Source organism: Podarcis liolepis (genome assembly GCF_965112155.1).
Source record: "Podarcis liolepis genome assembly, chromosome: 4".
NCBI lineage: Eukaryota > Metazoa > Chordata > Lepidosauria > Squamata > Lacertidae > Podarcis > Podarcis liolepis.
This window is the reverse complement of record NC_139558.1, coordinates 89,573,162-89,597,485: the sequence shown is the minus strand read 5'-3', so window position 1 is coordinate 89,597,485 and position 24,324 is coordinate 89,573,162. Positions and strand designations below refer to the sequence as shown.

At 47.8% G+C, this 24,324-nt stretch overlaps 1 protein-coding gene across 2 annotated transcripts in view; it reads right to left on the bottom strand.

The window, feature by feature from the left end:
* Nucleotides 1-23,184, bottom strand: part of SMCO4 (single-pass membrane protein with coiled-coil domains 4) — a 51,537-nt gene extending 28,353 nt beyond the window's left edge. The window contains exon 1 of one of the 2 annotated variants that reach the window (XM_083500094.1): nt 23,073-23,184. The gene's annotated coding sequence lies outside the window, so the exon portion shown is untranslated. The other variant, XM_083500093.1, reaches the window with a different exon arrangement.
* Between the last annotated feature and the right edge of the window lie 1,140 nt (nt 23,185-24,324).

Genomic DNA, 24,324 nt, shown 5'->3' with positions numbered 1-24,324 from the left:
TAGCGGACTTTGAGCATGCCTGCTTTAAGGGTTTTAATTTGCTTTTGTCTTCTTGCACTTTGTTAAAAGTTATTTGCTGGTTTTAAATTACATTAATATGCTGCAGAGGGGGGCGGGATTACTTTTTATTCGTGCTTTCGTACACCACCCTGCATTCTTTCAATAAGAAGCAGTTAATGAACACTCTATATAAATGTTTGATCAAGACACAAATCCTCTTCACAAATCTTATTTAATAAGGAGCCGTTGTTCAAGTGTTTCTTATTTTGTCTACGATACGAATTCTACCTCTTTATTTCATTTTACTAGGCAATTGGTATTTCAAGGCTCATTGCAGCTGAAGAAACAATGTTCTCTCGGTAGCAAGCGCTGGTCAAACTTTGAGAGTTTCATCTTCTAGCAATTCACCCAGCTGTGTCATCGTAATACAACAGACAACACCATCTCCCCTCCTTTATTTCTGCACTAAACTCAGGAGTTTTGGCTGAATGGAAGGTCGATAACAGCTGAACGGAGTCTCCAAATGATCTGAAACCCATTGCACAAGTTATCACTTGACCGCTCAAGCTTGTGCCCGGCAGGACCAAAGGCCACTTTTTCTCCCAGAGAAAGTGTTTCTCTCAATCTAGTGTTCTTACAAGAGAAGCCACAGATCATTCAACGCAACTGATCTCTGTGTGAAGCTGCCCTTGTCGATTTGGTCTGGGAACGGCAACCAGGGCAGAATGCCACAGCTGGGCTACTTACTGCAGAATAGCTCAGTTGGCAGAGCACAAGGCTCTTAATCTTAGGGTCGTGGGTTCCAACCCCACGCTGGGCAAAAAGATTGCCGAGGGTTAGACTAGATGACCCTCCGGTCCCCTTCCAATTCTACAATTCTACGGTTCTTTGACCCATTCACACACAGGTAGGTAGCCGTGTTGGTCTGCTGTAGTCGAAACAAAATAAAAAAAATCCTTCCAGTAGCACCTTAGAGACCAACTAAGTTTGTTATTGGTATGAGCTTTCGTCTGCATGCACACTTCTTCAGATACCACAAAAGCTCATACCAATAACAAACTTAGTTGGTCTCTAAGGTGCTACTGGAAGGATTTTTTTTATTTTCCATTCACACACCTTTCCACCTTTCCTGCAAACCCCAGCTGACTTTAAGGTTCTGTTACAAGTTGCTGCAAACTTCAGGAGCAGGGAGTGCTCTTGTGCTTGAGGCCTTCTCCTTCCCCCACATGCTGTTCTGGGGGTTCCCCCGACCCCGCCAAGCCAATTTCAGGGGTGCAAGGGCCACATGCAAAGGAGAAGGGGGAAGTCACATTGTACAAGCAGAAGTCCTTGCACGGGATTTACAATGATGGGGGTGGCTAGGCGAATCCCACCCCAGGACTGTTAAAAGTGGCATAACTGAGTTTTTAAAATATGGGGTGGCTGTGACCTTAGGTATGATGGCTGAAAGAGAAATATTTCCATTTCCTAAGCATCAGTTTCACAGCTTCTGCAGATCACTGGCTGCCTGGGATTCTCTTGCTAGAAAGCTGCCATAGTCCACATTTCTTAGAAAAGAATAACCCTGGGGTCCCCAAACTAAGGTCCGCGGGCTGGATAAGGCCCGAAGGACTTGTTTATCCATCCCGCGGCAACTCCCGCGGCCCGCTCTTACTGGCGATGCGCGGCTGACCACTTCCGGGTCGGAGGAGCACCGGAAATAGCTTGTGCACATGTGCAAGTTTGTGAGCATGCAAATTATTTCCGGTGCACATCTGGGTCGGAGGAGGCCCGTGCACATGCGCACAAGCTATTTCCGATGCTCCTCCGACCCGGAAGTGCGCCGGAAATAGCGTGTGCGCACGTGTACGGGCACGCGCTCCAATGCCCTCCGCGTGATCGGCGCTGGAGACACTGGCCCGAGGCGCAGTAAGTTTGCTGACCCCTGGAATAACCTGTGCAAGTTTCTAGGGTGGCAGGAAATGATATGGGTTTTCAAATAAAAATAAAAATCAAATTGAAAATCTTCTCTGCAAATTAGGGCAATTTGCATTGGATAATTTTCCATTTATATTGGAAAATGTTCCGATGCCCTAATGAGTGATCTAATTTGGTGTATTAATTCAGCTTGTAATCTGTAAACGAAGCTTTCAAAAGAAGTACCCCCATGTTAATTTTATTTTGCCTCCCTACACTGTTAATGCGGTTTAACTGTAGCATGCTCTTCTTGAAATAGGTGCAAAAATCCAGGGACAATAGCAAAGGGGTAATCACCTGAGAAACATTAATTACTCAATATTTTTTTTAATCGGCGGCTAGCAAGTTTGTCTAATATTGTATTTGCAACTGGTATCCGTTTCATGGAGAGACAGACACTGCCATGTTCACGGACCACAATAAACTAGGGTTTATCTTCATTTGTTGTGAACTGGCATGGTATAAGGCTGGGTAGTGATCCTGGTTTTTTTAAAGGGAGCAACAAACAACTACCGTATTTTTCGCTCTATAACACGCACCAGACCATAACACGCACATAGTTTTTAGAGGAGGAAAACAAGAAAAAAAATATTCTAAACAAAATAGTGGATATATGATTTTTGTGGTTCATGCTGTGGCCACAGACATGTGATCTGACAGTGAGTTTGGAGTAGCCCAATGCAAAAATCCTAAGGATCCATGTGGATCCATGCTTTGTAACCACGGAGGAGGGAAGGAAGGGGAACCATGGATCCTCTGCTCACGACTGCAGCAGATCCCCCCCGCCACCTGCATGCATTCGCTCCATAACACGCACAGACATTTCCCCTTACTTTCTAGGAGGAAAAAAGTGAGTGTTATGGTGCAAAAAATACGGTATCCTAGGCTCAGACATCAAAGGAAGACAAGCTTAATTGTGGCTTCCTGCATAGAATCACAGAACTGCAGAGTTGGAAAAGACCACCTTGGTCATCGAGTCCAACCCCCTGCAATGAAGAGATCTTTTTGCCCAATGTGGGGCTCAAACCCACAACTCTGAGATTAAGAGTCTCATGCTCCACTCACTGAGCTATCCATTGTCAGTTTATTCCACTTGTGCCACAGGAAGAGCCAAGCAGGGTCCACCAGTAGGCAGGGTTCGAAATTAGCAGGGCGCCAGGCGCATTTCGCGCCTAAAGATTCTCCATTTGCGAAAGTCAGGGTGCCCTTTTTTTGCGCCTAGATGACACTCAAGGATTACTGAAATGTATGTGCTCTGAAGCCCCAAAGTATATGTTAAGGATAGACAATATGTTAAGGAGTTTAAGAATAAAGAGTAAGTGTGTTTTGAAAACTGAAGTACAGTGGTACCTCTGGTTGCGAACGGGATCCGTTCCAGAGGCGCATTTGCAACATGAAAAGAATGCAACCCACAGCGGTGCATCTGCGCACGTGCAGGTTGCGATTTGCCACCTCTGCGCATGCGTGTGACATCATTTTGCGCTTCTGTACATGTGCGAGTGGCGAAACCCGGAAGTAACCCTTTCCGGTACTTCCGGGTTACCGCGGGACATATCCTGAAAGAACGTAACATGAAGCGGACGTAACATGAGGTATGACTGTATGGTACCAATTTTTTCTATTGCAAACACCAAATTAAACATATATTAACAAATTCTGTTTAAAATGTGATATGAACAATTTGTCACTTGTGTTAATTGTGTATTAGTTCATGCTTATCAAAATAATAAATAAAAAGTCTTTTGCCAACTTCCCCCCAAAATTGGCAACTAGATATTCTGTTTTGGTGCCCACAACCCAGGTCTCAGGAGCCATTTCGCTCCTCGCTTTTCTATCCCAGCTTCTTGTCAGCATCGCCCTAGAGCCAGTGCACCAACTGGACTCATGCACCTCAACCCCAACTGGGCTAGGCGAGCTGGGAAGCACCGCCAGAGACCTCCTTTCTCACAGGAACAAGTCACAGTGCTGTGGACTCACAGCTTAGAGCTGAGAGCACCGGATTCACTGTCTCAATAATACAGTCGTTGCGCAGCAGAGTTTTGCAGAGTATAAACCACTCGGAGAGCAGCTCTGTAGAATATCTTCCTTTTATTCTGTAACTACAACTATGATACAAAACTATATACAGAGCTGAATATTCTAAGCATAAATCAATGCTACACTGAGAGTCTGCAGCTGCTCTTAGCAGCAATCTTATCTCTAGAATCTCTGACACTCTCACTTTCTCCGATACACTGACTGATTGTCTCTCACTCACACACACACACTGATATGTTGCTGGGCAGAATAAGTAGATAGGCAGGACACGCCTCCTCCTCTCTGGAGAGTCAGCAGAGACCATCAGGAGATCATCAGGAGATTCTTCGGTATGGGAGGGGTGAAATCTCCTCACTTCTAACACTGCCTGTATGTTTGCTCATAACCAGAAAACCATGGTTAGCCAGTAACCATGGTTTATTGTGCTGTGCAAACATGGCCACTCTGCCACACGTATGAATCTGTACTTTTAGAGCAGCAGGAATGTCCACATTATTCATACAGGTACATTCCACACCAGAAAATATCTACAGTGGATGCTTGGGTTGTGCACGTCCGCAACCCGCAGCGGCGCATCTGCGCACATGCGGATTGCGATTCAGTGCTTCTGCGCGTGCGCAAAGTGCAATTTAGTGCTTCTGCGCATGTGCGACCGCTGAAACCCAGAAGTAACCCATTCTGGTACTTCCATGTTTCGGCGGTCCGTATCTCGAAAAAATGCAACCTGAAGCATCTGTAACCCGAGGTATGACTGTAAGAGGAAGTGTGTCTCTCAAGGAGCCTCGTGGCCATGTGCCAGAAATCACTAATGCCAGAAGCACAACTGCCGCACATTTAGAAACATGAACCTCTGCATCATGCTTGCAAACAAGCAACTAGGGTATGAATCAGCCCAGCAAAACACATCTTTTCTCACCTTAGGCACTTGAAGATGTTAAAGTTAGCACTTCTTTCTCCAAAATACTTTATAACGCAACAGCACGGACAGCGAGTGGCACAGACAGTGGAGTTAGCAAGATTGTAATTTGATTGCCCCGTACCGGAGCCTGTCGCTGACTGAGCCACACAAGACGAAGGCAAACAAGAGAATCTGACTGATTATAAGGAAAATACCTATTGATCAACGATTGCCTACAATTCAACACCGGTAATTGCATTCTGCTCCTCTAAATTCCCCTGGTGAGTAGGAACTGGAAAGGGCCGAGAAGCACACAGCCACTCTCTGACAAAGCAATTGGGCTGGAATATAGTAATAGACAGTGGTACCTCAGGTTAAGTACTTAATTCGTTCCAGAGGTCCGTACTTAACCTGAAACTGTTCTTAACCTGAAGCACCACTTTAGCTAATGGGGCCTGCTGCTGCTGCCGCGCCGCCAGAGCACGATTTCTGTTCTCATCCTGAAGCAAAGTTCTTAACCTGAGGTAATATTTCTGGGTTAGCAGAGTCTGTAACCTGAAGTGTATGTAACCTGAAATGTATGTAACCTGAAATGTATGTAACCCGAGGTACCACTGTATTATATTACTATATACCAGCCCAATCTCTTTGTCAGAGAGCGGCTGAGACATCACCTTGCCGGCCAAGGTCTGTATAGTTAAAGCTATGGAAGTGAGAGCTGGACCATCAAGGCGGCTAATTGCCGAAAGAATTGATGCTTTTGAATTATGGTGCTGGAGGAGACTCTTGAGAGTCCCATGGACTGCAAGAAGAGCAAACCTCTCCATTCTGAAGGAAATCAGCCCTGAGTGCTCACTGGAAGGACAGGTCCTGAAGCTGAGGCTCCGATACTTTGGCCACCCCATGAGAAGAGAAGACTCCCTGGAAAAGACCCTGATGTTGGGAAAGATGGAGGGCACAAGGAGAAGGGAACGACAGACGACGAGATGGTTGGACAGTGTTCTCGAAGCTACTAACATGAGTCTGATCAAACTGCGGGAGGCAGTGGAAGACATTAGTGCCTGGCGTGCTCTGGTCCATGGGGTCACAAAGAGTCGGACGACAACAACAATATAGTAATAACTCCACTTTTCCCATACACACATTGCAAACATGCGAAATATGAGGCCAAAGTCAACAACTACAGTGGTACCTCAGGTTAAGTACTTAATTCGTTCCAGAGGTCTGTTCTTAACCTGAAACTGTTCTTAACCTGAAGCACCATTTTAGCTAATGGAGCCTCCTGCTGCCACCACACCGCCAGAGCACGATTTCTGTTCACATCCTGAAGCAAAGTTCTTAACCCGAGGTACTATTTCTGGGTTAGCGGAGTCTGTAACCTGAAGCGTATGTAACCCGAGGTACCACTGTATTGACTTCAAAATAGGGAAAGACGCAGTTACATCAATTATCCCAAATTTTACCACTCTCCAAACCAAAACTTTCACCACTCTCCAAACCCAAACTCAGGATGAAAACACGGAAGCCAAAACTGGGGGGGGGGGATTCCTGCATTGCTCCCACCCCTATCAAATCATTTGGGGAGCAGGCAGACCGAGAGTTATTGCATTCCTACTTTCCCAGTGACAAAGCTTCCAGCACATTGATTGAGGCGGAAGACCGCTCCTCCTCCTTACCCTTTTGAAAATAAGATAAATAAAATCTAGTACCGCTCTTTATTCTTTGCGATTTCTTTGTGCAAACAGAGAAAAATTTGAGCAAAGCCTTCGGAGGGCGCGAGGTGTCGAGAGAGAGAAAAGGGAACGCTTTATTCGGAAATGACTAGTCCTCTGCCATAAACAATGAGTCTCAAGAATGCAAATGAGTTTCACTAAAAGCAAAGAGGTACAAGCGCCTTCCCTGGAAGAAGGATGAAAGTTGAAAGTGGGAGGGAGGGTCAAAATATATATATGAAGGAGATGAAAGGCAAGAAATCGAAGTCTAAAATCGAAGTCTAAACAAAATTAAGACAGGGAGAGTCTACGCTGGGCGGGAGCCGCAGAAACTGTGAGATTAGCCGTTTCAAAAAAAATTGAGGAAGGCAGGCTAATAGGCAGCACTTGGGGAAGGGGGACAACTTAACATGAAACCAAGGTGGGGAGTGAGGGGGTGGAAATACAATTAGCGGGCAGAAAATGGAATTTTATAAGAAAACTGAGCGGGGAAACAATTTAATCCACGCTGAAAGAAAAGCTCAAGAGGCATTCAAGATATTTCAGAAGGATCTTGGGCAAGGAGGTGCATGTAGCTTAGTGGTAAAACACCTGGTTTGCATGCAAGAGGTCTCAGGTTCGTATCACTCATACCATGAGTTGAAAGGAGCTCAGATGGGAGAAGTGGGGAAGTCCTCTGTCAATATCCATGGAAAGATGCCCTCAAAATGAGCTAGGTTGGACCTGGTGAAGGGACCTTTCTCAAGCTCACGCAGCTTTTTTTCAAACTTGCATGTCATGTCCTTAGAGGCAACCCATGCATACAGATTGCGCTGTGGCTGGATAGCTCAGTCAATAGAGCAGGAGAACTCTTCATCTCCGGGTTGTGGGTTCAAGTCCCACTTTGGACAGGAGATTCCTGTATTGTGGGGGTTTGGACTAGATGGCCCTTGGGGTCTCTTGCAACTCTACAATTCTATGATCAGGCGCACCGGTCAGCTGGTCACAGCCCTCCCTGCAATGGTGAAATAACAGTCCACATTTCAAGTTTTTGTTATTAATATTATTTATTGAATTTGTATCCAATGTTCTCACGGAAGTTATACTGTCATGGGAGATATGGTGAGGGGTTGGGCTCTCTATAGCCATTTTCTCAGAAGAAAAAAGGCAATACATCAAATTTGTACTGCAAATGAAGAAATTAAGACATTTAAGAGTCAACTAAATTTGCTAGGAGACATCTCGGGTGAATACAAGCTACACATTTTATTTACCTGTGACTCAAAATGGCTGATTTATTCAATTCCGTAATAGCACAAGACAATATATTCTTTAAATATGTCTAACACTTAAACAGAAAGCTACTGACTACCTATATCATCTGAGGTCTCTGCCTGTGTCTGGCTGTTCCCTCAGTGCACAAAGAGTTCAGAGGCTTTCACTTCTGCATTCAATTGACCGCAGCTTTATGATGCTGGATTCCCTGATCATGTAGGAAATCCATGTTGTAGAATCCCTGGCTGACAGCCAGTATTAAAAACTCAAGATATAGGAGCTGGGTGCCAAATGGCTTTTTCAACCAAGGTTATAATTGCCAAAACAGAATGTCTAGTTCAGGGGTCAGCAAGGTTTACCTCGCCTGGACCGGTTCACTCCAGCGGCGATCCCTCTGTGGGCCGGATTTCGCACGTGTGGCCGCGATTTCCGGCGTCTGCGCAGATGCAATTTCTGGCACCGCGGAAGCGAGTCGTGGGCCGGTTAAACAACCCATGTGGGCCGCTTGTGGCCCATGGGCCTTAGGTTGCCTACTCCTGGTCTAGTTGCCATTTTGGGGCTGGATGGCTTGAAATGATGGACCGACTGTGATTGATTCCTAGTGAAACATCTGGCTGGTTCAGAGGACTAACTTGAGCTAGGTTAAGAGCTTTGAGAACTTAAAGAAGAAAATTTACTTGATCCAGAGACAGTCCACATATAGATTGGCCTATTCCGACCTCTTTTTCTTAATGGTGACTGCTCCTGCTGAGGATGCACAGAAAAAGCATTTTGGTTCCAGAAATTCATCCCGACTGGGCAGATAAAACAGAACTGATAGATTTCTACAGGATGGGGGTGTTAGTATGTGAAAACAGTGCGGATCCAATGATCATAGAATCATAGAGTTGGAAGAGACCACAAGGGCCATCGAGTCCAACCCCCTGCCAAGCAGGAAACACCATCAGAGCACTCCTGACATATGGTTGTCAAGCCTCTGCTTAAAGACCTCCAAAGTAGGAGACTCCACCACACTCCTTGGCAGCAAATTCCACTGTCGAACAGCTCTTACTGTCAGGAAGTTCTTCCTAATGTTTAGGTGGAATCTTCTTTCTTGTAGTTTGGATCCATTACTCCGTGTCCGCTTCTCTGGAGCAGCAGAAAACAACTTTTCTCCCTCCTCTATGTGACATCCTTTTATATATTTGAACATGGCTATCATATCACCCCTTAACCTCCTCTTCTCCAGGCTAAACATGCCCAGCTCCCTTAGCCGTTCCTCATAAGGCATCGTTTCCAGACCTTTGACCATTTTGGTTGCCCTCCTCTGGACACGTTCCAGTTTGTCAGTGTCCTTCTTGAACTGTGGTGCCCAGAACTGGACACAGTACTCCAGGTGAGGTCTGACCAGAGCAGAATACAGTGGCACTGCATGATCCTTAGGCATGCGCCACCAAATGGTGGTGATGTCAGGGGCAGCATATTCACTTGGTCACAAGTACAGTGGTACCTCCGGTTGCAGACAGGATCCATTCCAGAGCTCCAGTCGGATCCCGAGGTTTTCGCAACCAGAGGTGCCTGTTCTGCGCATGTGTGCGGCACAGAACAGTGCTTCTGCGCATGCGGCAAAACCTGGAAAAATACTTCCGGGTTTGCCACATGCGTATCCCGAAGGATACGTAACCAGAGATGCTCATAAGCAGAGGTACCACTGTAGTCAGGCAGGTGCAAAATTTGCCTGGTGCCTGCTGACAGCCATCCAGAATCCGCTAAAAAAAATCTATAGAAGAATAGTCTGCCGCTTTCAGAGGCAATACACTCTAATGAGCTACTCATGCAATCAGAGAGTTCTTGTCATTTGAACATGGTGGTTTGGTTCCTACCCAGTGCCGGATTTACGTATAGTGGTACCTCGGGTTACAGACGCTTCAGGTTACAGACTCTGCTAACCCAGAAATAGTACCTCGGGTTAAGAACTTTGCTTCAGGATGAGAACAGAAATCGTGCAGCAGCGCAGCGGCAGCGGGAGGCCCCATTAGCTAAAGTGGTGCTTCAGGTTAAGAACAGTTTCAGGTTAAGAACGGACCTCCGGTATGAATTAAGTTCTTAACCCAAGGTTCCACTGTATAAGCTAAACAAGCTATAGCTTAGGGCCCCACTCTCTTGGGGCCCCCCAAAAAAATTAAAGGAAAAAACCTGGATGTACATTTCCAAAATATAAGATAAAAAACAAATTACTTTGATAAAATACATATTTTGTTATGTGCAAATGGCTTTAGAGACCTATTAGGTCCATAAATTAAGGGACGCGGGTGGCACTGTGGGTAAAACCTCACTGCCTAGGACTTGCCGATCATATGGTCGGCGGTTCGAATCCCCGTGGCGGGGTGAGCTCCCGTCGTTCGGTCCTAGCTCCTGCCCACCTAGCAGTTCAAAAGCACCCCTAAAGTGCAAGTAGATAAATAGGTACCGCTTTATAGCGGGAAGGTAACGGCGTTTCCATGCGCTGCGCTGGTGCTGGCTCGCCAGAGCAGCTTCGTCACATTGGCCACGTGACCCGGAAGTGTCTTCGGACAGCTCTGTCTTCGGGCAGCGCTGGCTCCCGGCCTCTTAAGTGAGATGAGCACGCAACCCCAGAGTCGGACACGACTGGCCCGTACGGGCAGGGGTACCTTTACCTTTAGGCCCATAAATTACCATATAGCATATATTCCACACACAAAACAGCAACAATTTGTTGTTGACAAAGGACAGCTGGAGATATAAAGGGCCCCATTACCTTCAGTAGCATAGGGCCTCATCAAACCTAAATATGGCCGTGTTCCTACCCATGACAGAAAACAAGATTTGCTCCACCTTCTGAGCCAGGCTTTCACATACATAAGAAACACTATCTTCTGACCTCTTCACCAGACTAAACATATCCAGTGCTCCTCATGGAACTCCCATCTCCTGATCCATCACCAACTACCGGTATGTCAAACTCTCCTGCACATGTTCCAGTGCGTCGATATTTTTATGAAACAGCAGCACCCAGAAGAGGGGGCAATACCCCAGGTGGCAGGTGGTTTTAACAAAACATAATTAAGACTAGACACGACTTAGGGTTTCATCCAGACCCTAAACGGCAGGAAGTGGAAGCTTCCAATTTCCTCCTTGCGGCCAAGCAGCACAAAAGCTGAAGGGGCACTTCTGATTTCATAGAATTGTGGGGTTGGAAGGGACACCTTGGGTCATCTAGTCTGACCCCCTGCAAGGCATGAATCTTCGGTATATGCAAAAATCCACAGCAGGCTTACCAAGAAGATGATGTATGTCTGTACGTGCACAAAATATGTGCACCAGCTCTGCCTAAGTTTAAATTAGACCATTGGCCCACAGATCCCAGAGATACTTACATTAACAGGTAGTGGCTATTCAAGGTGCCAGGATGTTTTCCAGCCTTGTTGCTTGGGATCTCACCACAAATGTTAAAGCATTTCCCTTAAGGCTTTTTTTGCAAAACGCACCCGCACACACAGTCCCCATGTACTTTGCTTAAACCTGCCACAGAATTTATCCCTCCTCCCTGCCAGTCTCTGATAATCTTATCCGTTTAGAAAGAAACTTTTTAAGCCTGCAGATTAAGGATTTATTTGATAATTCCATGCAGCTGGTTCTATGAAGTTTGTTAGCAGAAGGGGGGAGCGGAGAGGAACTGCAGACTTTGGCTCATTGTAGAACGGAGTTTGATGGGCCAATAGTCTGAAAATACATAAGGCAGCTTCCTGGTGTTCTAAGAGCAACTAAAATGATAGAAAGATTGGAGTGTCTTCCCTAAGGGAAAGACTGTAAAGCATTGTGAGCTTTTAAGGGGGGGGGGGGAATGCGTCCGAAAGAAGATATGGCAAAGATCTATAAGATTAACAATGGCACTGAACGCAGGAATTATTTCTCCCTTCTCTAACCGTAAAAAATTGGTTCACTCATTGAAGCTGGTCGACAATGGACTCAGGACTTAATGGATGACTTTCACATTATGGGTGGGGGACCTACGGCACTCACTGCCACAAGATGCAGTTGGTGATCTCCCTGACAACTCTTGGCACCCTTAACAAACTAGAGTTCTCAGCATTCCCAGGGGAGAAGCCACGACTTTCCAAAGTATATAATGCCTGGAAACTTGCCATTTGTCCCCCTTCCTCTGCCCGTAGATTCTGATGGCTCTCCTGCGATCGCTTCTCGCTATAGGCATGATGACAGCCATCGAGAGGCTAATTTATTTCCAAAATAACTCATAAGCTCAAGCCAGTCTGGAAGCCCTCAGCGCTGCAGGCAACCGCAACAGCTCTCGGCACAATTGGTTTTGGCACGGCATCCCAGAACAGCACGCGAGGAGCTCCGTGACGTGCCGAGGGAAATGTTCTTGCGCAGAGAGGAATGATTGAATCTAAACAAAGAGGGAGACCCATGGGAGGGGGGATTGCCAGACGCTTTTACCCACGTAGGAACCAACTGCTAGGCACCGCATCCTGGGCAGTCCCCACTCGGAGAGTTTACAATCCACACTAAACAGAAGGCAGGGGAGAGGAGTTAACAAAATGTGTTAACCAGATGGCTACGGAGGTGCGGGCAAGCTGCAGATGGCTGAAACACAGCCTCGCTGAAGAACTGGGCCAAGTTGGTCTTAATTAACTTATCTAATTTGCTACGGTAGCAATGGTCATTGGTCTCGATGTTTTGTTTTTTAAGAAAGCCATGAGGCTCGTGCTTATTTGTCTATCAGTGGCTACAGGCCAAGAAATCTGAACAGAGAGTGTGCACTCCTTTTGCCAAGATCCTGGCCACTGTGAGAACACGATTCTGGAGAATGTGGGCCACTGGCCTGATCCAGAACAGAACTCTACTTACATTCTAAAGTTAAGCAGTATCCACCAGCCGCTTCGGATATCTCTGAGACATCTCTTTCCTTGACCCACAAGACTCGCCCCTGTCACTGATGCTTTGATAATACTATTTGTGTTTGGATCTCTGCTTTTCTCCAGCGTCCTCTCCAGAACTAATTTCGGGGGGGGAGGGTACAGGGGGAGGATGGGGGGAAGCCCCCATTGCACAAGCAAAAGTCCTTGGGCAGGGGTTCCACTGTCCTTAGTCAGGGATTCAGCTGATGCACAAAGCTAAGAGGCCCACCTGTTGCCCTGCCCACTATGGCCTCTGGCCATGCCTGCCTCTGACAAGTAGCCTCTAGAAGATAGGTAAAGGTAAAGGGGCCACTGACCATTAGGTCCAGTCGTGACCGACTCTGGGGTTGCGGCGCTCATCTTGCTTTATTGGCCGAGGGAGCCGGCGTACAGCTTCCGGGTCATGTGGCCAGCGTGACTAAGCCGCTTCTGGCGAACCAGAGCAGCGCACTGAAACACCGTTTACCTTCCCGCCAGAGTGGTACCTATTTATCTACTTGCACTTTGATGTGCTTTCGAACTGCTGGGTTGGGAGGAGCAGGGACCAAGCAACGGGATTCGAATCACGGGGATTCGAACCGCCGACCTTCTGATCGGCAAGCCCTAGGCTCTGTGGTTTAACCCTTAGTGGCCCTAAATCTTACTGCACCCTCGATAAATCTAGCAGCCTTTGCTGTTGTCTGATCATTTTGATCTGATCAAAGAAAGAACAATGTGGCCTCAGATGGGCGGCCTGGGATGGTAAGTTAAGAGTGGGGTAATGATCTCATGTGAGGTAATGTGAGGGCGATCTGGCTGCGACATCTGTCACCCCATTGATCGCCAGGGTTGATTCGGCTCATCTGGCTGGCTAGGCGGGTGCCCCCTTCCTCCCTCACCGCGCTGTGTGTGTACCTCCCGAAGCTGTGCGCTCAGTGGAAGAGAACAACCATCCCAGATAGAAGGAGTGGCCTCTAGAAGGTTGCCCACAAGGGAATGCAGCCCTCAGCCTGGAAAATGGTTCCCGTGTTTTAATGGCACTCACCACCTGAGTTTGCTGATAGGACTGTCTCAGACTGGTTGGACGCAGAGTTATGTTGGGAGGAACCAGCTGGGAAACCTCCAAGGGGAGAAGGTTGCGATCCTGGGAAGTGGTGGTGGGGTGATGATGAGTGGTCAGAGGGAGAAGGCTGGGGAGTGGAGGTGTCGGAAGCTGAAGAGGTAACGGGGTTTAGTGAGCAGGAAGAGGCTGTGGCAGAGGGAAGTGCAGAATCAGAGGTAGAAAAGGAAGCAGAAGAGGAGGGAGGCCAAGAAGCAGAGATGGGTCCGGCTGGTGAAGAAGACAGGGTGTCTCCCCTTCCTGCTGTAACAAGCTCCCCTCCCACCTGGTCTCGCAGAACCAGAAGAGGCATGAAACGAAAGGAGCAAAGGCATCATCAATATCATCAGAAGGCATACCAAAATTCATCGGAACAGGACTTTGGGTTTGGAGCTTGGCTACCAAATGGTGGTGAGCAGGGCAATCCTGACATCTCCACTGCCCGGATTTACCTGCCTGGGGATGCTTGGATCCGGGCCGTTTTCACAAACTAGCAGCACATCCTGTAGAATTCTACCCGTGATATTTTACTTGCACAATCAGAACGAATGTCAGGAACCAAATAGTCGCATTGAAAAATCTGACTTCCGAGTCGTCTGGCCCCAAAGCGGCAACTAGTAACCCTGACTGTAACCCTGGTTTAAGGAGCCATTTGGTGCCTATACCTGAGTTTCTAACGCTGAACACACTTCTTTGCTGCAACGCCTGCTGCCCTATTGTAGATACAGAGTCCAGAAGAATGAGTTCAGCAACTCCAATACGGCAACTACAGAAGCACAGGTATTGTCCTTATCTGGGATGCCTACAGCAAAGGGGAGAGGATGCACTTCATTGCGTCTACCTGAGCACAGCACCTCATTTGCATGCCTCTTTCATCTAGGGGCAAGAAGATCCCATTTCGTCGTCTCAGAGCCTGACGCATGACAAACACTTCTAGGTATGTTCCCGCCAGCAAGCTAACCGGGGCCTTGAGTGTTTGGAAAAGTAATTACATTGCTTAGCCCACATCTTGTTTTGCTCATTCCAGCACAATAACAGTGCTTGCATTTCCAAGCTAACACAAGCAGCGCCCGACTAAGTGACTGGGAGGGTAGATCAGGCACATTCCACTTATGCCTTCCCTCTCGGATGCTTCAGTAACACACTGCGGTCCAAAGGCAACAGAAACACAAGGCTGGGCTGGTTAGAACTACTCCCCGTTTTTAGTACAGGGAAAAAAACACATTTGGGTTCCTGAAATTCATTCTGATAAAACATCGCAGGCAGAATTCCACAGGATGTGGTATTAGTTCCAAGCTGGCGCCCAACATCCCCATCATCTGGAGGTTCATGCATACCAAGATCCTTGGATCTTGACTGTTGCAAGTTGCCTACAGCCAGGTGCAAAAGGCGCCAGGCTAATTTCCAACACTGAATGCAGCCTACGGGAGCCTTCTGGCGGCTCCATCGCTGCGAGAAGTGAGGTTACAGGGAACCGGGCACAGGGCCTTCTCGGTAGTGGCACCCGCCCTGTGGAACGCCCTCTGGGTCAAGGAGATAAACAATTATTAGGACCTTCTGTAGATATCTGTATCAGGAGGTTTTTAATGGCTGATGTTTTACTGTGGTTTTATAATTTGTTGGGAGCAGCCCAGAGTGGCTGGGGCAACCCAGTCAGATGAGCAGCATATAAATGATGTATATTATTATTATTATTATTATTATTATTATTATTACACAGGCTGTGCATGTGTTGTCATACACCTGGCAGTCAACGCTAGACAGCTGCTGCATTCAACTTAGAATCATAGAATCATAGAGTTGGAAGAGACCACAAGGGCCATCGAGTCCAACCCCCTGCCAAGCAGGAAACACCATCAGAGCACTCCTGACATATGGTTGTCAAGCCTCTGCTTAAAGACCTCCAAAGTAGGAGACTCCACCACACTCCTTGGCAGCAAATTCCACTGTCAAACAGCTCTTACTGTCAGGAAGTTCTTCCTAATGTTTAGGTGGAATCTTCTTTCTTGTAGTTTGGATCCATTGCTCCGTGTCCGCTTCTCTGGAGCAGCAGAAAACAACCTTTCTCCCTCCTCTATGTGACATCCTTTTATATATTTGAACATGGCTATCTTGTTCAACTTGATGGGCCGCAAGTTGTGTAAGTCAAATCCTAAGCCACTATGTAACCCAAGTGGACCAAATCATATTTCCTTTTCAGATCTAAAGCACTGAGCCACATCTTTCAAGTTTATGAGTTCAAGAGACACTTAATCTCCCGGATAGTATCAACCTCCAGTTCAAAGGAAGCATCCAAGAACAGATGGAATTGGCGCTACTGAAAATATCACTCCTTCAGACATTAAAAGCTACAAGGGCTCATATTCACCCAACAGGCCGGATGTTTTGCGATGGGCTTTTGGCACAACTGAAGTATTATTGGGGTGGGTGGGTAAGATCTGTTAATATTAAGGAAGTGTGCGATTTACAAAAAGAAAAAAGATGGGCTCTTTTTTCATTTGTGCAGGTAGCTGTCAAACTCGGAATCTTTTTTAAAAGGAGGGCAAGTTGTAAATTAAACTTGGCTCAATAAACAATTCACATCTGTGCCCCCTTCGAACTGCCAAACTGTGCCTAGAAACTCAAGCAAAGCTGCACTGCTCACATTCAGAGCGGATTATCCTGCCAATTATTAGGGTTCTCCTTTTAATAATCTCCCGACATTCTTTAGTAGGCTGTGTTAATATGAGCCTTCTGATTCCCCCCCCCTTCCTTTTCAATTACAACAATTCTGGCGGTTTAGGACATTTAATTCTTAAAGCCTAACAATGAAGCTCTCTTTTTCTTTCCCAAGTACGCCCTGCTTAATCTCTTCAAAGCACTTAAGAACTATTTTCGGACGACGGCAACTGTACCGCCAAACAGCTAAAGAGCAGATCTACGCACGCTTGCTGGATTAGCAACCTCATCATAGGCAACGGGTCTGGAACACAGGATGCTATCTTAGACAGAGTTGGACCTTTAGTCCATCTGGCTCAGTACTGTCCACACCGACTGGCAGTGACTCTCCTGAGTTTCCAGCCACAGCTGAAAAGGCTAAGGAATGAGCCTAGGTCCTTCCGCTTGCAAGAAAAATGCTTTGCCACCAACGTTCTCCAACATCTAGAAGTTCTCCAACATCTTCACCAATCTGGGGCTCTCCGGTTGCTTTATTAGACTACAATCCCCAGGCTGGGTGGGCCTGATGAGAGGTGTAGTCCAAAACAGCTGGAAGAACTCACTGCCCCCTTGGCCATGAGGTGCCTACATTTTTTTCTCCCTTGAAAATTACATAGTGCTGAAACAGGAAGTTGGAAGAGTGACCCTCTTTCCCACTTCCTTTTACAACTCTATGTGCTTTCCAAGGCTCAGGTTAATTCTACGGGATCTTATCCTCTTGAAAAAGCAAAGGGAGCACGTACACATATTCTCTGTCTTTGGGGAGGAGCGGGGAGAGAAGTGAACCAAGGGGGTGGTGCCCACAAACCTTAAATGTTTGGAAACCCCTGAAGCACTGAGCACAATAAGCCAATGATCTGACTCCGTTGCAATGTTCAAAATGCAATTACAGTGGTACCTTAGTTTACAACCATAATCCGTTCTGGAGGTCCGGTTGTAAACCAAAACTGGTTGTGACCCAAGGTGCGCTTTCACCAACGGAGCCTCCGAAAAAAATTTGGTCGTAATCCAAAAAAAAATGGGTCGTAATCCAAAAAAAGGTACACACACTTCAGGGATGGAAATGGTTGTAATCCAAAACGGTTGTAATCCAAAAGGGTTGCAAACCAAGAAACCACTGTATGTGAAATTCTCTTCCGCTTCCAGGCCATAATTAGCTCCTTAGGATCACAATGCCTCAATAAAGGTATAGAAGCAACAGAGTTCCCCTTATACGCAATATTTAAAGAGGGAAACCAACCACATCGGCCAACTGTGCAGCTGCCCAGGTTGCCAAATGTTTACGGGTGCTGGATTCAGCAGCTAGGTAAATGTTTTTGGGAGGGAGTACCTGCCTGCCTCTTAGATTTGCCCACTCCCCCCCCCCATATTCTCATTAGCAAATTGTGAGGTTTTTAATCTGTGTTAGTGACGGCAGCCAAGAATCCGAGGGTACTGTTTTCTCCACGCTCCGTAATGCGGAGCCCTACGGGGTGCTAGCCGAATTACTGAAATTAAAAAAGGAAGTGAGAAAATAGGGTTTGATTAAATCCTGGATCATGGTTAAGGTGCTGTTGTCAAGCTGCCCAGCATCCAATAAAACCAGGGCAAGGGAGCCAAGAACCTTAGACTCACACTGGTCTTAAACGCACCACGGCCACATCATCAGCTCTAGAACATCGTCAATGCAGCACCCTCCAGATGTTTTGGACTGCGGTTCCCATCAGCACCAGCCACGGCAAGTTCAAAACATCTGGAGCAGCGATTGTAATTCACCCGGTGACAGGCGCACTTTGCACCTGGCTGTTGGCCATTTGCGACCAAGTGAAGATGCCCAGTATGGCAGCTGACGTCTCCACCATTGGAGGTGAATGCCTGGAGATCCTTGGACCCGGACTGTTTCCACAGGCTAGAGCAACACAGCCTGTAGAATTCTACAGTGGTACCTCAGGTTAAGTACTTAATTCATTCCGAAGGTCTGTACTTAACCTGAAACTGTTCTTAACCTGAAGCACCACTTTAGCTAATGGGGCCTCCTGGAGCCGCTGTGCCACCAGAGCACGATTTCTGTTTTTATCTTGTAGCAAAGTTCTTAACATGAAGCACTATTTCTGGGTTAGCAGAGTGTGTAACCTGAAGCATATGTAACCTGAAGCGTGTGTAACCCGAGGTACCACTGTATCTGTTGTATTTTATCTGCACAATCAGAATGAATTTCAGGAACCCAAATTCACCTTGAAAAACACAACTTTCTAGCCGTCTGATCCCGGCCCGGCCCTCTCGAACAACAGGAAGCAAAAGTCTGCTCCGCCTTCAGATGTTGAAAAGAGTCTGTGTCTTGGCTCCCTGGCCAATCATTCCCAGATCTCTGAAACTCCCCTGCCCGTCAGCTTCCTTCCTGCTGCCAGCTCAGAGCCCTGCCTGTACTTAAAAGCTTTGTAAAGTATTCGGTGCCAGGTTTACATTCTCTCTGCCTGCCTCCCACACCTTTCCCACACACAGCCTGAGAAACAGGGACCTGGAGAAGCAATGTCCCACCACACTTTCAGCAAAGGATGGAGAACGTTCGGTCTTCCAGATGCTGAATTTTCCCCCTTGAAGCTTGCATTTGTTTTCGTGGATGCTTTAATGAAAAGCACGGTTGAAAAAGGAAGTGATATGCCCTTCATCCCTGACTGTTTGCTTGGTCATGCTTAGCTGAGGCTGATGGGAGTTGTAGTTCAGCAGCACCTGGAAGGCCAAAGGTTCCTCACACCTGGCCTGTAGGGAGAGGAGGCAGGTGGAACTTCCATCATGGCTGTGCAAAGAGAGATGGGGGGGCCTGCTTCCACCTCCCCAGACGAAACCAGTCCTGAGCACAATGCAATACAGGTTCCCCAACTGAAAAACACAACGTTGGCACAAAAACACAGGCGGCACATTAAAAATAACTCTTAGGTCAATGGGAACGCACAAATTCCCTTCTCTTTTCCAGCTGCAGGCTCCCCTCCTTCAAACCAGAATGAGGCAATGCTCAGAGAAGGGGTTGCCTTCTCTACACTGGCTCCCAGTACGTTTCCGAGCACAGTTCAAAGTGTTGGTGCTGACCTTTAAAGCCCTAAACGGCCTCGGTCCAGTATATCTGAAGGAGCGTCTCCACCCCCATCGTTCTGCCCGGACACTGAGGTCCAGCTCCAAGGGCCTTCTGGCGGTTCCCTCCCTGAGAGAAGTGAGGTTACAAGGAACCAGGCAGAGGGCCTTCTCGGTAGTGGCACCCACCCTGTGGAACTCCCTCCCATCAGATGTCATAGAGATAAACAACTACCTGACGTTTAGAAGACATCTGAAGGCAGCCCTGTTCAGGGAAGTGTTTAATGTGTGACATTTTAATGTATTTTTAATCTTTGTTGGAAGCCGCCCAGAGTGGCTGGGGAAACCCAGCCAGATGGGCAGGGTACAAATAATAAATTATTATTGTTGTTATTATTATTATTCCAGTTACAGATAGGTAGCCATGTTGGTCTGCCATAGTCAAAATAAAAAAAAATTTCCAGTAGCACCTTAAAGACCAACTGAGTTAGTTCTAGGTATGAGCTTTCGTGTGCATGCACACTTCTTCAGATACGGTATCTGAAGAAGTGTGCATGCACACAAAAGCTCATACCTAGAACTAACTCAGTTGGTCTTTAAGGTGCTACTGGAAGAAATTTTGTTGTTGTTATTATTATTATTATTATTATTATTATTACCAACATAGCACCTATGTGCCCACTGAGGCCTAATGCCCTCTTGGTACCCCCCCCCACCAGTTGACCAGGAAAGTTTTGAAAGAAGCATTACATTACTGTAAAACAGGTTGCAGCACCTGTCTAGGTGTGTGAGAGAAGTGGGGTGCATCCACAACAGATTCTCTGGTGTGCAAATGGGCCCATGGGCCGAAAAAGGGTGGTAATGCCCGGATTCAAATCCACACCACGGGAACAATACCTTTAGCACAATAAGTTGATGTAAAGTTAAGCTGGCAGATCCAAACTCTGTTCAGCAGCAGGGTTGCTTTAGGGTGGCAGAGCCTGGCAGAGGCAAAACAAGCCTTTAAAATAGCGTTTGAATGACACTGCCCTTTTTGCCGGCTTAAAATTATTATTATTATTATTACTAGTACTACTACTACTACATCTGACTGAGTTGCCCCAGCCGCTCTGGGCGGCTTCCGACATAATATAAAAACACAACTAAACATCAAACATTAAAAACTTCCCTACACAGGGCTGCCTCCAGATGTATTCTAAAAGTCAGATAGTTGTTTATCTCTATGACATCTGATGGGAGGGAGTTCCACAGGGTGGGTGCCACTACCGAGAAGGCCCTCTGCCTGGTTCCCTGTAACCTCACTTCTCACAGTGAGGGAACCGCCAGAAGGCCCTCGGAGCTGGACCTGTGTCCAGGCCGAACAATGGGGCTGGAGACGCGTCTTCAGGTATACTGGACTGAAGCCATTTAGGGCTTTAAAGGGTTTGAATTGTGTTCAGAAATGTACTGGCAGGCAGCATAGGTCTTTCAGGACTGGCATTATATGGTCCCAGCAGCCAGACCCAGTCACCAGTCTGGCAGCCGTATTCTGGATTACTTGTAGTTTCTGAGTCACCTTCAAAGGTAGCTGGGGTTGCCAGGTCATGTGACCAAGATGAAGTGGCGTGGGATCCTGCCTAAGATCCCTCTCTGTTCCTGCCACCACCTCACATCCCCGAACGCCCCCTTTTTTCAGAACTGGCTTAAACTCAGCTGGGATGGGGGACGATAAAGCCCAGCTATGCCAGGAACTTCCTGGCTCAACACCAAACCCACTCATCCAGGTGGAGTTTGCTATAGGATCGCATCCTAAACCACAAAGCTCACTGCAGGAGTTCAGACCAGTCGCTCTTTCGCAGCATAGCCCACCTCACAGGGCTGTTGTTTGGATAAAACAGTAGGAACCATGTGCATTGCCTTGACCTCCTCAGAAGAAAGGGCAGGATATAAATGCAATAAATAAAATCATACACCTTGAGCATGATATCAACCGAAGAAATGTGTGCCTGACGAATGTCACTGTGTCCAAAGATCAAAAGCAGTCGCCAATTTCACAGCTACTGGAGCGAAAATGATAAAACTGCCTTTGGTGTCCCACTAACCTCAACTTATTGGGCTGTTACGCTACGACTTCTTCCCCTTTACTCATATTTCTCAGGGCCAGGCTAAATTTAATTTTAAAAGAACTACAGCTCCCATAGTCTCATGCAGCGCAGCTCTATTCATCACCTCTCTTGTTTTAAGTTCTACTCCCCAAAACTGCACTAAATCTTAAAGGTGCTTAGGATTGCAACGCGACTAGGCGTAACATATGTCGCTGAACATAGCTGAGTTTACTTCCGAGGAAAACATGGTGCAGTCCTGATCTCCGCTCCCCCAAAACGCAGCCAAGTCCTACTTTAAAAGGGACCGGGAAAATCGCCCCAGACATGCAACAGAGTCCAAAACACGCTGGCGGGGGTCGAAAGGAGAGAGGGACGGCTCCTTGTTGGATCGGCAGCAAAGCGGCGTTACGTGGACGGATCCTCCTCTCTCCCACAATCGGGGCTGGGGAAGTCCTGGCCAAGTTGCGCAGGAAGTTGCAGCCTGCACGACTCCCCATTTCGATCCACACAGCAACTCGTCTCTTGGAGATCCGCTTACTAGGGCGCTTACAAAGCCGAGCAGCTGCGCGTCTGGAAACTGACTTTAAGGGGGGGTGGGTGGAGGGAAGGACTAGTCTCCGGGTCGCGATCAGGGCAGCAACTTGATCCGCGACCCCCTTTTAACCCTCTCCTCCCCTCCTCCCAGCTTTAAACACGCCTCTTCCCTTTGCTTTGCAAAGTTTCCAACGGGACTCCCGCCTCTCGCCTTCCTTGCGACCCGAAAGAGGCCTCATGCCGCCCAGACGCACTCAACTCTTTCTCTGCCCCCCGATTTCCACGCGTTTTGAAACCTCGCGCCACTTTTCCTGCGCCCCCTAGTCTCCCCCCTCCAAAAAAAGGAGCTTCAATCCTACCTAACGCACGCTTTTCTTCGCCGGCACCGCGGAACTCTCCGCCGAGTAAACACCGGGGTGAAATCCCACGCGCGCGCCCTATGCACGAGTTCAGACGACCTTCTACTCTCGAGTAAAGCGCGCCACGTAGTCTCGGGCTACAAACCCAGGCAACACTTTCTTCCTCCAACCCTCCTCCCGGGGCCCCGACTTGGACCTCCTTTGGCGCAAAGGCTTTGGGGAGGCTTGCAATCGGGTTGTTTTTACGCAGGGCGCAAAGTGCGCTGCTGGGCTCGGCGCGGCTCCTACTCGTGAGTAACCACCATGCACACGCGCTCTCCCCCCCCCCCACGACTTACGCCGCCTGCGGAATCTACAGCTGGGAAAGAAAGTCCCGGGCAGGCAGCGATCGGGGCTGCGGGTGTCGGGTCGTTGGCTCCTTTTTAAATTTTTGGAGGAGGAGAGAAGAACGGAGATCGCCGCGCTCCTGCAACTTGGCCGCCCCGCCTGGACTCACCCCCGGCGCGCACGTGCGGGCGCTCCAGCCGCTTCCCGGCTCGGCTCAGCCCGATGGACGTGGCACAAGCGGCGGCGGCGGCGGTGGCGCAGCTCCTCCCCGGCCCAGGCGCGCAACGCACGAGGCTCCTCCCGGCTCCGCTCGAAGCCGCAAGCGGGACGCCCTCTGCCGAGCGAGCGCCGCCTGCGCCCCCTGCCCAAGCGAGTCCAGCGCAGCGCTGAGCGGCCGCCTGCTCTGGTCTGGCAAGCTTCGCCGCCTCCTGGTTTCCTTGTTGCTCCAAGCGCACGATCGCCAAGTCTCTTTACTGGGAAGCCTCCGGCGGAAAACGCGTTTGCGCTCCCCACCAAGATTTAAACTTGCAGGCGATCGATCGCGGTGTGTTAGGCAGAGAGGTATGGAGAAGAAGAAACACGCAGGGATTTGATTTGATTTTTTTAGATTCCTGACCCGTCTCTGGTCCCCTCTCACCCACTGGTCTCTATTAAGGCATTTCGCGTGAAATGTTAAAGAGGAGGAATAGATTTATTTGTTTTTTGAAGTCCACCCCGCACATTTGAACACAGAACCAACATCAAAAAGGAACCTGTGAGCAGAGGAAATCAAACGGGGGATCTAAAAATACTTCTGTTCCTTTCTAATTATTTATATCTCGCGTTTTGCCCAAGCAATCAAAGCAGCCTGGCACATCCAAATAAAAATATACTAGTAATAAACATATTTAAAAATATAGCGAGGTTTTTTGCGGGGGGGGGGAGAGAGACAGCCACCCACAGCTTCAGTAAAAAAAAAAAAGCCTGTTAAAACCACAGAAATTGCTTATAAAATTCTCACTGTAATAAAACGAGCTTTCTTCTTCTTCTTCGTTGGCGAACGCTCATAGCCAAGTAAGATTGTCTTCCATGAACACCGTCTCAGCGGTGTGTTCAGTAGGAGCAACATGAATCAAAAACTGGGAAGAAAGGGAGCTTGTTAGACCTTCCTGGGAAGAGAAGTCACCTTTAAGTATTCTCTCTTGCTGGTACCTCACATTTATTTTATTTACATCCCAGCATTCTTCCCAAAAGTCAAGGTAATGGCCATGCTTCTACAGTGGTACCTCGGGTTAAGAACTTAATTCATTCTGGAGGTCCATTCCTAACATGAAACTGGGGCCTCCTGCTGCTGCCGCTGCGCCACCGCTGCACGATTTCTGTTCTCATCCTGAAGCAAAGTTCTTAACCCGAGGTACTATACTATATCTGGGTTAGCAGAG